The following is a 15,692-nucleotide window of genomic DNA, read 5'->3' as shown; positions in this document are numbered from 1 at the left end:
GTATGGCTTTCCTCCCAATGTCTTCACTAATAATAGGAATCTTAAGATTTCAAAATTTAAAGGGACTTTAAAGCGACTTGAGAAAGTCGACTGAACAACGAGCATTTATTAAAAGCATGTTATTAAGAGCCAGGCCATGTGCTGAGACACTGTGATTTCAAAGATGAAAAATGACTCGGTGTCTGCCCTCAGAGAGTTTACAGTCTAGTTAACATTATGCTGTAATCTACGATCTAGTCCAATTCCCATATTCTCCTTCAGTTCCTACCTTTCTTTAGTTGACTCTGGAACTCTTCCCTTGTTCTCCAGTATTTTTTCTTGCCATGAGAGGACTAATGGGCTGGTAATTTTTCTTCATTTTACCTTCAGAGCCAATTTTTTGCTGGGAAACTTTTATTCCACCTGGAACATTCCTCATTTCCACACAGTGACAGTTGAGAGCCATAGTGATCTGGGACTGATTTTTCAATCTAGGAAATGCAATTAAAAGCAATTGGGGGAGAGGAATAAAAAAAAAAAATTGAAGACATGCAAAATGCTTTGCTTAATCTACATCTGAAATGTCGGAGTTCCACCTGGGAAAAGTTGAGTTCTGTGGAGGAATTCAAGAGAATCTAGAAGGGAATATAATATGTTCTGGCCTAGGAATCAGGAAACCTGTGTTAGAATTTTGGTTTCACCATTAGAAAGACTTTGGACAAGTCCCTCCTTATACTCTCTGTTTCCAGCTCTGTAAAATGAGGGAGTTAGAGAAGATGATGTCTAAGATTCCATGTTTGGTGATCCAAGGTTACTTCCAGACCTAGCAACCTGTATTCTAGAATACTCAATGACTGTGTTTAGAGAAGACCACAAAATCCCAACACTTTGGTTAAGAGTTCGTTTAACTCAAACCTCGCATAACAACTATTCTATAATTGTTAAATAGCAAAAAAAGAGGAAGAGTTTGCTTACTGAAGGTAAGAGTTTGTGAAAGGAAATGCTCTTGATTGATGGATTTGGGGACTACATTCGCCTGTTCAACTCATTTTTAGAGCTTTAACCAGAAAGCCTGGAGACATGCAACTTCTTCTATGTTATGTTTAGTCATTTGCAGTTGTGTCTGACTCTTTGTAAAGCCGTTTGAGGTTTTCCTGGCAAAGATAATAGAGTGGTTTGCCATTTCCTTCTCCAGCTCATTTTACAAAAGAGAAAACTGAGGCAGAGTGAAGTGATTTGCCTAGTATCACACAATTATTAAGGCCAGATCTGATCTGAGGCCAGATTTGAATTCAGAAAAATGAAACGTCCTGACTCTAAGCCTGAGAGACTATCTACTGAGCCACTTAGCTGCCCTGTACTTCTTCTACAGTAAACTTTATGAAATTATTATAACCTTTGTATCAGAAGTTCCCTAAGGACATAAGAGCCCAGGGTACATCCCGGGAACTTCTCACTTCTCTGGCTTATTGTCCCTCATCCTACAGCAATGCAGGAATTTCAGCAGTTCTCTAAGAATAGTCAGCACCCTCCCTTAAAAGCACTCAGGTTCACAAGGCTTCAAAACAGAGAATGATTTTATAGACAAAGGACACAAGGCAAGATTAGTTGAGCCCATATGTCCACATATCTCTTTACCACAATTGGCCATTATATGCTTAGAGACTTGTAATAGCTTTTGTGACATGAAGTTATGAGGGAAGTAAGGATTTGCTTTATATCATTGTCCCTTTCTGAGGCCTCTATATCTGCTATAATATTAATAAATAAATAAAATATTAATTTATATATTAATAAAATAAAATATATTTTATTATATAAAAATATAATAGAATATATATTTTTCTAGAGAAAGATATGAATCTTTCTCTAGTAGTATTGTCTCTCCAAAACTCTTCCACTGTCACTGTCCTCTGTTCCAGGCTTATGCTGTGGGCTCAGCAACACTGCTATTAACCATAGCCCAGAATTTCAAAACAGGAAGGAAAGAAGCTATTTTGGGCCAGAAGAGTGTAAACTCCTTGAGAGCAGGAATTATTTTGTTTTAGCCTTTGTATCCCAAGTGTCTGTACCTTGCACATAGCAAGTACTTAATAAATGTTGCTTGAATTGAATTGAATTGAATCCAGTACAAATCTGAATATATCTAACCTGACAACATACCTGAAGACTTCTATGAAATAGAACCCATCCCCTCCTCCCAAAGTAACCCATTCCACTTTTGGATGGCTTTAGTTATTAGGCTTTTCTTAGTCAAAATCATTCTCTGTAAATTCCATTTCCAGCAGTTCCACCAACCACTCCTGACTCTGCTTTGTAGGACAAATCAAAGTAAATCTAATCCCTCTCCACACAAAAACCCCTTAAATGCTTGGATGCAGTTTTGCCCCCACTAAATCTTTTTTCCAACCTAAAGATTCTTAATTGCTTCAGGCAGTCTTTATATAGCATAACCTTGAGACCCTTGACCATCCTGATTGGTCTATTCTTGATTCTCTGCATTTTATCAATATTCCCCCATATGCCCCAAACAGAACACAATATTCCAAATGTCTAGTTAAGATAGAAAATAGTAGAACCATCTTCTCTCCATTCCTACAATGAACCTAATATTATACCATTTGGACTGTTTTATATCAACACTTTAAACTTATATGGAGTTTGTATTAGCTAAAAACTTTTAGGTTGTTTTTTTTTTTTCAAATAAACTTCTGTGTAGCCATGCTTCTTCTATCTTAGGTTTGTGAAGTTTTTTTTTTTTTTTTTAACTCAAGTATGAGACTTTGGAGCATCTAGGTGGCACAGTTGGGCGCTTAGCGCAAGAAGAATCATCTTCCTGAATTCAAATCTGGCTTCAGATATTTATTAGCTGTGTGATCCTGAGTTATTACTTAATCCTGTTTGCCTCAGTTTCCTCGTCTGTATGATGATCTGGAGAAGAAAATGGCAAACCACTCCAGTATCTCTGCCAAGGAAACATTAAATGCAGTCACAGAGAGTTGGATGCAACTGAAAAATGACTTACCAACAATAAAAATAAAACTTTACAATGAAGCCAACTAAACTTGGTCTCACTAAATTCAGTCTAGTGTTCTAGTCTGTCAAATTACTTTTTAAAAAATTTTGCCTAACGTTACTTATTCCTCCAAGGTTTATGATCATCTGCAAAATTGATAATCACATCAATGTTATTGGTTTAAAAAAACTGTTAAATCCCAAGGGTCAATGAAATGAGCACAGAACTCTGAGACACTCTATCTATGATTTCCTTCCAAGCTGATATTGAACTATACAAGACTACTCTTTGGGTCCAGCCATTCCACCGGTTCTGAATCCTTCTTGGGATAAACCATCATCTAACCCACATCCACAAGAATCACATGAGAAATTCTATTAAATGATTTGACCAAATCTCGATATTCTTCATCTACAACACAGTCTTCTCCACCTACTAGTCTAGTTATCCTGTCAAAAAAAAAAAAAAAGGAAATGAGGTCATGTGGTATGAATTGTTCTTGATGAAGCTCTGCTGGGGCTTCATGATCACAAATTCCTTTCGTACCTGTAATATTCACCATGCCATTAATTTGTTTGTCACTCCTGGGCAGTAAGATGGGTCCTCTCCCTTCTCCAGTCACTCAGTTGTGCTACTTCCCACAGTTCAATTCTTTTGCAACAGATGCTGCTCATTATCTTCCTTCTCAGTAACTACCTCTCCGGCTGTTTGTCCTAAGAGAGAGGCACATAGTTTTAGAGCTCTTTTATTATTCCACACCAGATTACCTCCTGCCTTCTTAACCCTGTTTAAAAAAAAAAAAAACAAAAAACACCTGCTCACACAACCTCAACTACCACACAAAGGGTCTCTTTTCAAATGACTATAGGAACACATCTGCTATTTTCCATCGCAGATCCATTTATGAGGACCTTATACCTTTCACCTCTTCTCTCCCAAGTACCTTACAGTATATCTGGCATCAGTCCTACTATTTTTGGACTTTAGAAAACACTCTTCCCCTTCTTCCACCAAGGCAACTAGCCTGAGTGATGTAAACTAATCTAGGCTACTGCATCCCCAAAGATCTCTAAAAAAGGGGGAAAATGAACAGGGCTAGCAGCAATCTCAGTCTGGATGGATAGAAGGTTAACTTTGACCAGAGGATTCAAGATTTGTGTCTTTGCCACAGAGAGTTCATTTAACTGAGTATTCCCTGGAACCAAGTAAAGAAGAAGGAGCTGTTGTTCCTCCACAGAGCTTGTTAGGATTGATGCAAGAGCAGAGATATCAAAGCATAAAACATAGAGATGTAGGTTTACCAAAGATGTTTGTCTCTGTCATGGTGTATGTTCATGGAATCCAATGGAAGAGAAATTTCATAGAGATATTAAGGTACTACAGATGCTTCATTTGTAGATGATATTGTACTGATTGTAGCAAGTTGGTCAGTCAATCAACTGACATTTATTAAATATTTAATATGTGTCGGGTACTGTGATAAGTACTGAGGATACAAAGAAAAGTTTGTTTAAAAAAAAAAAAAAAAACACAGTCCCTACTTTCAAAGAGCTCACAGTCTAATGGGAAACAACATGCAAAGGACTATAAACAAATAAGATATATACAGGATAAAATGGGTGTGGTCTCAACTACTGAGCTTACAGAGGCCTGAGAAAGGTTTCTTGCAGAAGGTTGGGCTTATGCTGAAACTTGAAGGAAGCCAGGAGATAGACATAAGGAGTACTGGAATATTACAGATCCTCCCCCAAAGAAATCAACTACCACTCAAATTTCAAATGAATTTGGCCAAACACAGGGGGGAAAACCTAAATAAAGAATACATGGTGTATAGAAAATATGCATTTTAAGCCTTCCATTAGTACCTATATCATGGACACTATAGATGGAGTTAAAAAGAGAACTGGGTAGATTGTATTTGAGAAATTGACACTTTCAACAACCTTAGGTTGCTCCCTGAAACAGAAACCTATATTTTTAACATTTATATTCTTCTCAAATATGCCACATAGCTACAAATCATAGAGTACCACAGTCTCTGAAGGATAAAATTGCAGGTGACTCAGAGCAGTGAAAAGATATATGGTAAGTCAAATAAGTTAGAGTTATACCAGTGAAGATTTAGAAGCAAGAAATAGCATAAAAGGGGACATCCAAAGACGTATGATCAGAAAAGGAAGTATGCTGGTCATATTGTGAAGCTGAGGAAGCACAGGAGAATCTAAATGCTGTATTACTAAGACCCATGTAATGTAAACTTTGTGGCTTTTTATTGATGTATTTTGTTTTATATCACATATATCTCTCCTTTTCACTCCATTCAAGTGAGTACTCTCTTTTAATAAAGAATAAAAAAGGAAAACAATAAAAAAAGAAAAGAAACTTCAGAAAAAATTCTAATCAGTGTCAACCAAATCTAACATTATTTGCATATTCTACAACCATAGCTTCTCACTGCTGTAAAAATGGAGTTGAGGTGCATTCCTAAATCTTATTTTTATTGCCAAGCTTAGTCATAATTTCACAGTATTCAGCTTCATTTGTTTTGTTGTTCTTATTTACATTGTTTCAGTCATTGTGTTAATTGTTTTCCTGGTTCTGTAATGTTAGTAGACTTAGCAAAAGACCTCCTGAACAATGGGTGGACCCCTAGTGGAAGATTTACAAGAAAGCATGGACCAAAGTCATAAGAGATAAGGAGTCATGGGTGGATTATGCACTCCACTGTTGGAGGGAACTGCTTCAGTGGGATGGCAGATTGACTTTAAAACTGAAATTTTTTTAAATTGTAAAATAAGTGGCTCATTCCCTCTCGGATAGTTCTCTCTAGGACATTTTTGTGTCTAGAACCTCAATTCAGATCTTCATACCTCAGCCCAGTGTAGGTTATCCAAATAGAAACAAAAGAACAAAATAAGGAAAATGAACTATAGACCTCTTTGATTTATGACTCTTTGCTCCAAAGCCAAAGGAATAAAGGCCAGGCCCTGGAATTTCATCATCCCAAGAAGCAAATGGCACAGGTTTATAGGAGGAGGAAACTAGCTCTCTTCATTTGAAAGATGGGGTAAGTATTGGGCTGCCCTATCGTCTTTCAAGAAATCGTGCAATAACAGAAGCCTACAGTTTCCTATAACATCCCCTCCCTTTTTTGGCTTTTCTTTGCACTTTGATGTTGTTAATGTTCATTAAGGTCATAATAAAAAAAAAGCTTTTAAAAAGTCGTGACAGAACTAAAAAACAAAGTCTTTTTCTTGCCCCTGTTAACCAGCAAATTCCTTCAACTTTCCATTTTAGTCTGGCTATAGAGATAATAAAAACAAATCATCATTGGTTACCATGAACATTTGTCAACTACTGGCTAATCTTCCAATGAACCCATTCTGTAGTTTGTTAATCTGGTCCTTAGCTACACATACAGAGAATGTGAGAGAGACAGAGAGACAGAGAGATAGAGACAGAGAAACAGAGAGAGAAAGAAAAGAGAAAGGGGAGGGGAAAAGGAAGGGAGAGATGGAGGAAGGGAGGGAGAGATTTAATATACTTTCTAGAACTTGCTGATAAATAAATAGATTTAAAATGCCTATTGTCCATATTGTGACAGCTAGTTTAAAGAGCAGTCCACTGATTTGATCCATCAGGAAATGTATCTTAAACACTGAAGCTAGACAATGAACTGAGACCACTATTAAATAAATAATAGCATATTGAACCAGATTCCAAGTGTAGTCGTGCTATACTTTCAATGAGTCCAAACTGTTCCTTCCACAAAAACTCATCTTTTTAATATAAGTTTCCTCCAGCAATGCTCTATGGCTGAAAATCATAATAGAGAGTATATATATATATATAATTTTAAATTTATAAAGTGCTATGCATATATTGTCTCATTTGATCAAATGGATCATGAAACACCTTAACCTCTAAAAAGCAAAAATTGCTAGTGACCCAAGGATAATAACTGCATTATCGAATTAGGTAGCTACTACTGTATATTACCCATGAGAAATGGCATGATAACGGACATGTGCCTTGGGAATAAAAGGAATGGGCCAGTAATAGAACCCATGAGAGAAATAACAGATGGACAATCCAAGTGCTACATTCCTATCTACGAAATATTGTGGGAAAGGTGAGTAAAGTTTGCTATATGGATCTCTCATGAAGGATTTATGGGAAGATGTATGTAAGAATTACATGGAATAAGCAAGTTACAAACGACAACATTTCCTTCCCCATCCATTCCCTACCCCTCCCACCATCACCCTACACACACATACACACTGGAGAAAAAGACCAAAGATTGATGGAAGTATAGGGATGATGACAGAGTCTATCTTTCCACCCTATTTAAAAAGCTTCCTCTTTACAGGATATGTTGAATTTGATCCTTGATTGTGACTGTAGTCATAGTTAATAATCCTGAAGCTAAGCACTAGAACTTTTATAGGTAAAGCACTTTCTTTACTACAGTCCTGTGAGGCAGGTAAAGTGAAAAATATTGTCCACATTTTCAGACAATGAAAACTTAGCTCAGAGAAGGCAATGACTTGCCTACACAATTTAGGTGTCCAATGAAACCATTACTGCCTTCCTTGGTATAATATGTTGTTGCATATTTGCTTTTTAAGTCAAAGACAAAAGTCAACAAGATGAAATGACCGTGGTGGGAAAGGACCTTCCCATGGAGAGAAAGAGCCTTCCCCGTGGTGGGGGAGGGGAGCAGAAACAAAGCCCTGTAAAAATATTAAGTTGGGGGAAGAGAGGATATCTATAACAAGATTTTGAAAAGGTTTGCAATGTAGTTCCTAATGATGCAGGGGATAACTAAGAAGAAAAGAGAAAATGGCAACATCTATTTAAAGAGTCTGTCCTTTTTAAAGGTATTTTTAATAGCTAAAATACTATTTTTAAAACTGCAGCCATTTCCAGATATACTACATTCCCTTCTCCCAATAAAAATCCTCCCCATAACAAAAGCAGCTACACCCAAAGAAAGAACACTGGGAAACGAATGTGAACTATCTGCATTTTTGTTTTTCTTCCCGGGTTATTTATACCTTCTGAATCCAATTCTCCCTATGCAACAAGAGAACTGTTCGGTTCTGCAAACATATATTGTATCTAGGATATACTGCAACATATCCAACATATAAAGGACTGCTTGCCATCTAGGGGAGGGGGTGGAGGGAGGGAGGGGAAAAAAAATCGGAACAGAAACGAGTGCCAATATAAAGCAATTATTAAATAAAAAATTTAAAAAAAAAAAAAATCCTCCCCATAACAAGTTTACTACCACCATCTAGAGGAAAAAGAAGTATCTTACACCATCTAGCTTGTAAAATCAATCAAATCAATCATCTTTCTCAAATACCCTTTATCTCCATTGCCTTTTTTTATTAGCTCCTTTTAGAAAAATGCTGAAATTAGAAAACTCTTGCATTAGGCAGGATTCTACTTGAAGAAGATAATTAGAACTATAACTGAGGATTTTTAACAGCTGGAGCAAATACTCTGGACACCAGGAATTTACTACAGGGGAACTGCTCCCCTACTCCAGGGAGAAAAAAGACATATGGCACCTTCCCTTTTTTTTATTCTTGATAACTAGGAACTAAGGTCAGTTGTTTCTACACATCTGGCATCAAAGAAGCCTCATTCCTTGACAGTGTTAACCCTTTCAGCAAACATGTATTTGAAAAGGGATATGAAAGAGTACTTGAAATCAATTAATTCCAACAAAGCCTTCAAAAATCTAATGACAGTGTTAAAACTAGAAGAAACCTCTCAGGGATCATCTAGCCCAACTGTCATTTTACAGAGGACAAAACTGCTGCTGAAAGGGGACATAACTGGTTGAGGTCCCGAGAAGACTCATTTAATTCTTACTGAACCTAAGGCTAAGCTGAGGAACCCCTATCTCCCAAGGTGGTAGAGCTTAGAAACCATAACCTCTGGCCACTTTCACCACCAGCTGGCACTTCTAGCTTCTAGCCCGTTCTGTTCAATAGGAAAGACCGTGATATGAGCTATTCCATGTTCACTTTGACTGAATTTGTGAAATGATTTCAAACTTTGTGAAATTTAAACTATTGTTTAACTTTTTATGTTAGAATACTACAAAAAATAATAAAGAATTCATAGCAGACTTGTGGATACTCTATAGTGAATTTATGGAATATAGATGAGAACTACAGAAAGAGAAGATGCATGGCCAGTGAAGGGGAGGGACTGTCAGCACTCCACCCTACTGAAGGGGAAATGCCAAAGAAGTGCCATCCTCGTTCTAGTTCTCAGAGAATATATGACCACCTATATCTCAGCTCCATCTCCCTCTGAATAGTTTTGCCAACTAAGTCTAAGTCTTAGTTTGCCAACTCAGAGTTAGACTTAGAATTAGAATCAGATCCACACCCCCGGTGTATCAAAACCTCTGCCTTGAACTTGCTATAACTCCCTGAACTCCAGCCCAGTGATTTTGAAATAATGGAATTAACCCTCCACACATACAAGAACAAAGGGACAGACCTGGATACTATATATTCAGTGGTTTGCTATTGATACAGAATCACTAAAGGCAACAATGTATAATGACACATTTGTTCCATCTAACTATGTTCATATGGCCTACTCAGGTCCTACTAACATCCAAGTAGTATTGATCCCAGGAGTTTTAGGAAAAGCATAATTCAGTTTGCTTATTTCCTTCCATTATAAATACACACACACACTCACATGCTTACTGCCACTATTCAGACTAGGTCTGAAAACTCAGAATCCTGAATTCTGGCTTCCTTGCAGCATATGGTGGTTGTGATGTTCAATGCTTTTCTATTCATGGCCCTATCACTGGCAAGGACCTCAAACTGCATCTCTTTTCAACATCTCATCATCTGAGGAGCTGAGGAAACAAACTCAGTGGCAAGGCCTAGTATCAACAAGGTTTTTTGGTCACCATTTTACTCTCCTATCCTTTTGTATGCCCATAAGCTCAAGTTTCTGGTGGCTAAGAGATTTGTCTCATTCCCTTTCCATTTCTAAGTTCTGGAATTTGTCCTCTGGCACCCTCCTTGGCTGTGTGGAAGATGGAAATCTTGTCACTTCTCACACTTCCTCATGCTCTCCCCTATTCTGCACAACCCAAGGAGCAGATGAAATGATGGGAGCAACACACCCCTCATTCTATAGAGGAGGAACCAGAGAACCAGAGTTAGTATCAGCAGGCAATCCAGGTCTCCCTGATTCTTAGTGCTCTTTCATCAACAAGCATCCACTGGGTTTACTACACCTCGATCATTCTGCTAATTGTCAGAAATACAAAACATATAACAGAACATCCATTAGCACATTGCTAAACCAGGGTCTAGGGAATGCAATCATTTGTGAGATCCAAACTATTGTTCAACTTTTTTAGTTAACTAGTAACTAGTATCCACAAAAAATAATAAAGGATTCATAGAAAAGCTTCTAGCTTGTGAGTACTCTATGGTGAATTTATGAAAAAATGTGGATGAGAACTAGAGAAGGAGAAGATGCATGACTAAAACAGTGACCAATGAAGGGAACATCTCACCTTCCACAGAATGCTTTCCCTCTGAGATTATCTCTAATTTATCCTGGCTAAATCTTCTTTTACATAGTTGTTTATATTTGTTTTCTCTATCAGGAAAGTTTTTCACCTTTTTATGTATGCCCAGCACTTAGCACAGTGTCTAGTATATAGTGTAGTAAGGCTGAATATGTGGCAAGAGCATAGGGCTGTCTCTGAGTGGCTTGAAGGAAGAGAGAATAGACATCTCTGACCTCTGCTCCCCATACTCTTCTCCAAAGACAACTTCCCCACCAGGAGGGGAAGAAAGAGGCAAGGGTTAGAGAGCACCACTTTGCTCTCCTCATAGAGATTGGTTACCAAGCTAGAATTATATATGCCTTCTCCATTAAATTTATTAGGCCAGCGGATGTGAGTTCCAGGTTCAAGCTTATTTCTGATCACTGTTTCAATATTGGGGAAGACCCCAAACTCTATATCTGAGGTTTGACTCATTCTCTCCAAATATTAGTTCTACAATGCACATGTATAACAATTATCAAAGAAAATCCACTTATCTAAATAGGTAGAAAAAAGAAATTTTAAAAGTACATATGAAATATATATCAAATAGTACAAAAGGAGCTCTCCCATTGGGAGACATAGATCAACCAAGAGAGAGTCCTATGTTTCACTCCAACGGAAAGTTTCCCACTTTCTAATGTAGCAAATTGAGGAAAGAAATGATGAAATGCCAAATCATCTCATGTTAGCTTCTTTCCAGAGTCTTTTCCTTTAGCAACTGAAGTAGGGTTGACTTCAGATTCTCTCAAATCTGGAAATCAAAAATACCCAGAAGTATGAAAAGACTGAGATTCAAAAGTTTGCAAAAGAACAAAGAGCTCCTCCCCTTACCAATTCTGCCTTGCCCCTCACAGAGAGCAAGGCATTTCTCTCCATTGATGAGGAGAAAGTCCTGTACCAATGAGCCTTGAGACCAGGGTTACAATAGTAATTATTATAGAAATGCTTGTTGACTTAGTTGATTATTGACTGAACCTTAATTCCCTCCCCAATTTGACAATTGGTCATCCAGCCTCTGTTTTAAACATCTAGTGTTGCTTGCTCTCACCAACAGCAGCCCATTCTACTTTGGGACAGGTATAATTGTTAGAAAGTCTTTCTTTACATCAAACCTACATGGCTGCACTTTTCACATATCACTCTTAGATCCTCCCTTTGGAGCAAATTAGAGCAAGCATAGTGTCATCCATCTTCCATTGCAGATTTCCAAATGTTTGAAGACGGGTAACTCTTCTTTAGAAAAAGTTCATTTTCTTCTATAAATCCATAGATTTATGGCATGGTCTCCAGTCCAGTCATCATCTTGATCACTTTTCTTTTAGATTTGCAATTTATCATTGTCCTTCCTAAAATGTGGCCACCAGAACTGAAAACAAAACTCAAAATGGGGTCTAACCATGGCAGAATAAAGTCAGATAATCAGCCCTTGTTCTGAATGACTCAGTTGATGCAGCCTAAAATGAAATTAATTCCTTATTTTTTGGCTGTTATGTCATATTGCTAACTCTCATTGAGTTTACAGTCTCCTAAAATCCATATTTCTCTTTCACACAAACTATTATGTAGCCATATCTCTCCCATCCTATACTTAATTTGTACAGTTTGAATTGATGTGCAATAGGAATTCTATTTATCCCCATCAACTTTTATGTGGAAAATTGAAATAGGAAGGATTTGGATGGGACAACATAAATATTTCAAGTTCAGTCAATCTGATTGGGTACTAATTTTCTTTAAATGGGTTTCCTTGCTCTTCCTGACAAACAACATTCCTTTCCACATCTTTTGCATAGGCTTTCCCTCACACCAGGAAGTACTCTCTCCTCACTTTCATCTCTAAGAATCCTTTCTTTCTTCCAAAGTTTAAGTTTGGAACCATCACATGAGGACCTTCCTGATATCCCCCAACTCCTGTTACACACACACAATGTTGTATTTGTATTTGCCTTATTTTTTTCTTATGTGTGTGTTTCTGTCTCCTATTTGTCTGTCTGTCTGTCTGTCTCTCTCTCCCTCTTTCTCTCTCTCTCTCTTCTCTCTCTCTCTCTCTCTCTCTCTCTCTCTCTCTCTCTCTCTCTCTCTCTCTTTCTTTCTTGTATGTTTTCCCCAACGTATATAAACTCCTCAAGAGTAGTTTTACCTGTGTCCCCAGTACCTAGCATAGTACTTGGTATTTAGTAGACATCTGCTTGTTTATTGATTGAGCTAAGTTTGGACCAATTTTCTAGGCTATGTAGATCTTTTTTGGATCCTGACTCTACTCTCCATATTATTTATTCCTCCAAGGTTTGTAGCATCTGTAAATTGAATAAGCATAGCATCTATGCCATCATGCATGATGAAAAGATTTAAGCAATATAAAATCAAGCACAAATCTCTAGAGAATTTCCTCTAAAAAAGAGGTTCTTAACTTTCGTGGTGTCATGGACCTATTTCTCAGGTAATTTATGGACCCTTTCTCGGATTAATATTTTTAAATGCATAAAATAAAATGTATAAAATAGGTTTTTTTTTAAAATATCAGACCCTAGGTTAAGAACCTCTGCTCTAAATTGGCATCCATTCGTGATGACATTTTGTGCTTCAGTAATTTAACCAATTCTGAGTCTACTTAACTATACAATCATCTTGTCCAGATCTTTCTTACTAACAAGGATAATGCATACATTTTACCAAACAAATCTGAAATCCAAGTGAAAGAGAATCTGTAGTTTCTGATCAGTGTAGCAAGCATAAACTTTTTCTTGATAAAGCAATACTAGATCTTACCAATTAATATTTTCCTTTCCAAAAGCCCACAAATCTATTCTTTAATACATTCTAGTATTTTGTCAATAAGGATCACCGTTTCATTGTTTAAAGATTAGCTAATACTTTCCTATTCTACTTGATTTTTCAGATATTGATGACAGATTAGCGGTTAGTTCTTTCAGCATCTTGCAACAGAGGTTATTTGGATCACTAATTAAAAGTATTCACTCTTTCTGATTTGGGGAGATTCTGAAGACCCATTGGGGTCTCACTGGTAACTTAAGTTAGTCAAGAGTACACCAGAGTTGTATTATTAGCTACAGGTGTCAGTAACCAAAAGTAGTCTGGAAATGGGCATCCAAGGTATCAATTTTCAGTTACCAGAAGAGAAATGCGCCTGAAAGGAGCTTCAGTAAGATTCCAGAAAGAGAAAAAAATTTCCAGAAACCAGTTGTAAGTTTACCTTTTGACCTCGTGTGCTCGCTGCACACTCTAAGTATGAAAACATTCGTTCCATGGACCATATGTGCAGGTGGAGCGGATACCCCAATTTTGTGAGTTTTTAAACTACTTCCGTTCTTGATAAACCTCCACAGTTAAGTACCCTTTCCGAAAAGCTAATTGAGGCTGAGGGCTAAATGGAAAGTGTCCAGAGCAACAAAACTAGAGACTCAACCAAGGAACTTTGAGGAATAAGGCAGCTGCCTTCGGGGACGCACCCAGCAGAAGTTGAGGAATGGTCCTGATGGGGATGTGACAATAGAAATAACAGCAATTATATAGCGCCCTGAGCTTTGCAAAGCCTTTACAATTCTTGTCTCATAGAAAACAAGGGCCCTTTTAAAAACAGTTGGTAAATTAGAGTGAATCTGCCAGAAAAACTGAAGCAATGGCAAAGAGGGAGAAAGGGAAGCCAGGCGGCTGGAGGGAGGACTCTAGCTAAGCCATCCACAAGCGTGTATTTGCAGCCGGGCCCCTGGCTGGGGAGAGGGATCGGAGCTGACATCCTGAGCCAAGAGCACAAATAAGTATGCACACAACAAATACTTGATCTCGAGGGAAAGAATGGACCTTTGGGGACGTTACCAGGAATTAGTCCTTTTTAAAGTGCATTTGTGGTGGCACTGGGCGGGAATAAAAGCTGACCTGAGGACAAAATTGAAGGAGAGTAGGCAGAATTGTCAGCCACTTAATGGAAGAAATGATCCTTGAGGGGAAATGCGAACCGGGAGCCCCACTCCCATCCACGCGCCCCAACACCACACATTTTTATGGGACAGACTCAGGAGGACGAGAGGTGATGGAGAGGGCGCGGAGAGGAGGGCAGCTCTTTGCAGCCACGGAAATGAGTGGGTGCAGAGGATGTCCTGCCCCGGGCAGCGCCGCACGAGGCAGAGGACCAAGGACTCCCCGCTGACAAACGCTAGAAACCTGGGTCTTATTCCCAACTCTGCTCTAAGCGGGGATATCAACCTAGTGACGAGGCTTCTAAGACTAGGAGTTTGGTTCAAATGCTGTGATGCATGAGACACGGGGTACGACTCTGACTCATGTCTCTCAGTTTCCCCATCTGCAAAATTGAGGCTAGTAATAACAGTTGTCTCAACAACCCTGTGAGCGTTAGGGGCCATTATTATCCTCATTTTACAGATAAGGAAACTGAGGCACAGCATGCTGAAATGACGGCCCCTGATCGCACAGCTACTACGAGTTTGAGGCTAAATTCGAACTCAGGGCTTCCCTCCTTCAAGCCACAAGCTACATCCATTGTGAGCGGCCATTAGCACGTGACGCTTTATTGAAATTACTGTAATTGAATTAGCCTACGGCTGAGCACACCCAGGTGGGAGATGAACTAGAGGAACGAAGACAAAATGGAAATTGAGGATGAGGTCTAAGGAACGGGCAAATCTAAACATTCAGAGATCTAGGTTTTTTCCCACACTGAAAGCATTTCCACTTTCCCCGCCCCAACCTAGCTCAACTGCCCTCTCTTGCTTTTGTCCTCCCCTCCACGAAGGGGCGCAACAATCAAGCTGCCCTTCTCCAAGATGGCAGCCCCCATAAGAATTCCGTTTCCGGGAAGCTGATGGGCCAAGCGGCCAAATTTCTCCATATCCCGCCCTCCTTCAATCAGAGGCCGCCAACTGTCCCGGGCTGAGAGCCGATGACCAGCGACTGCCAATAAGAAACGGCGTCGTGGAGCCGCCCGTCTGGGTTCTGTGAGCTTTGACCAATGAGAGAGCTAAACGTAAGAAGGAGAGGAGAGAGCTAGCCAATGGGGTGTCGCGACGGTGTGGGAGCCGGCGCTTGGAGAAGACCCGGCTGCCGGGA

The sequence above is a fragment of the Antechinus flavipes genome, chromosome 1 (genome assembly GCF_016432865.1).
Source record: "Antechinus flavipes isolate AdamAnt ecotype Samford, QLD, Australia chromosome 1, AdamAnt_v2, whole genome shotgun sequence".
Lineage (NCBI taxonomy): Eukaryota > Metazoa > Chordata > Mammalia > Dasyuromorphia > Dasyuridae > Antechinus > Antechinus flavipes.
The sequence above is the reverse complement of the archived record's forward strand: the minus strand, read 5'-3'. Positions refer to the sequence as shown.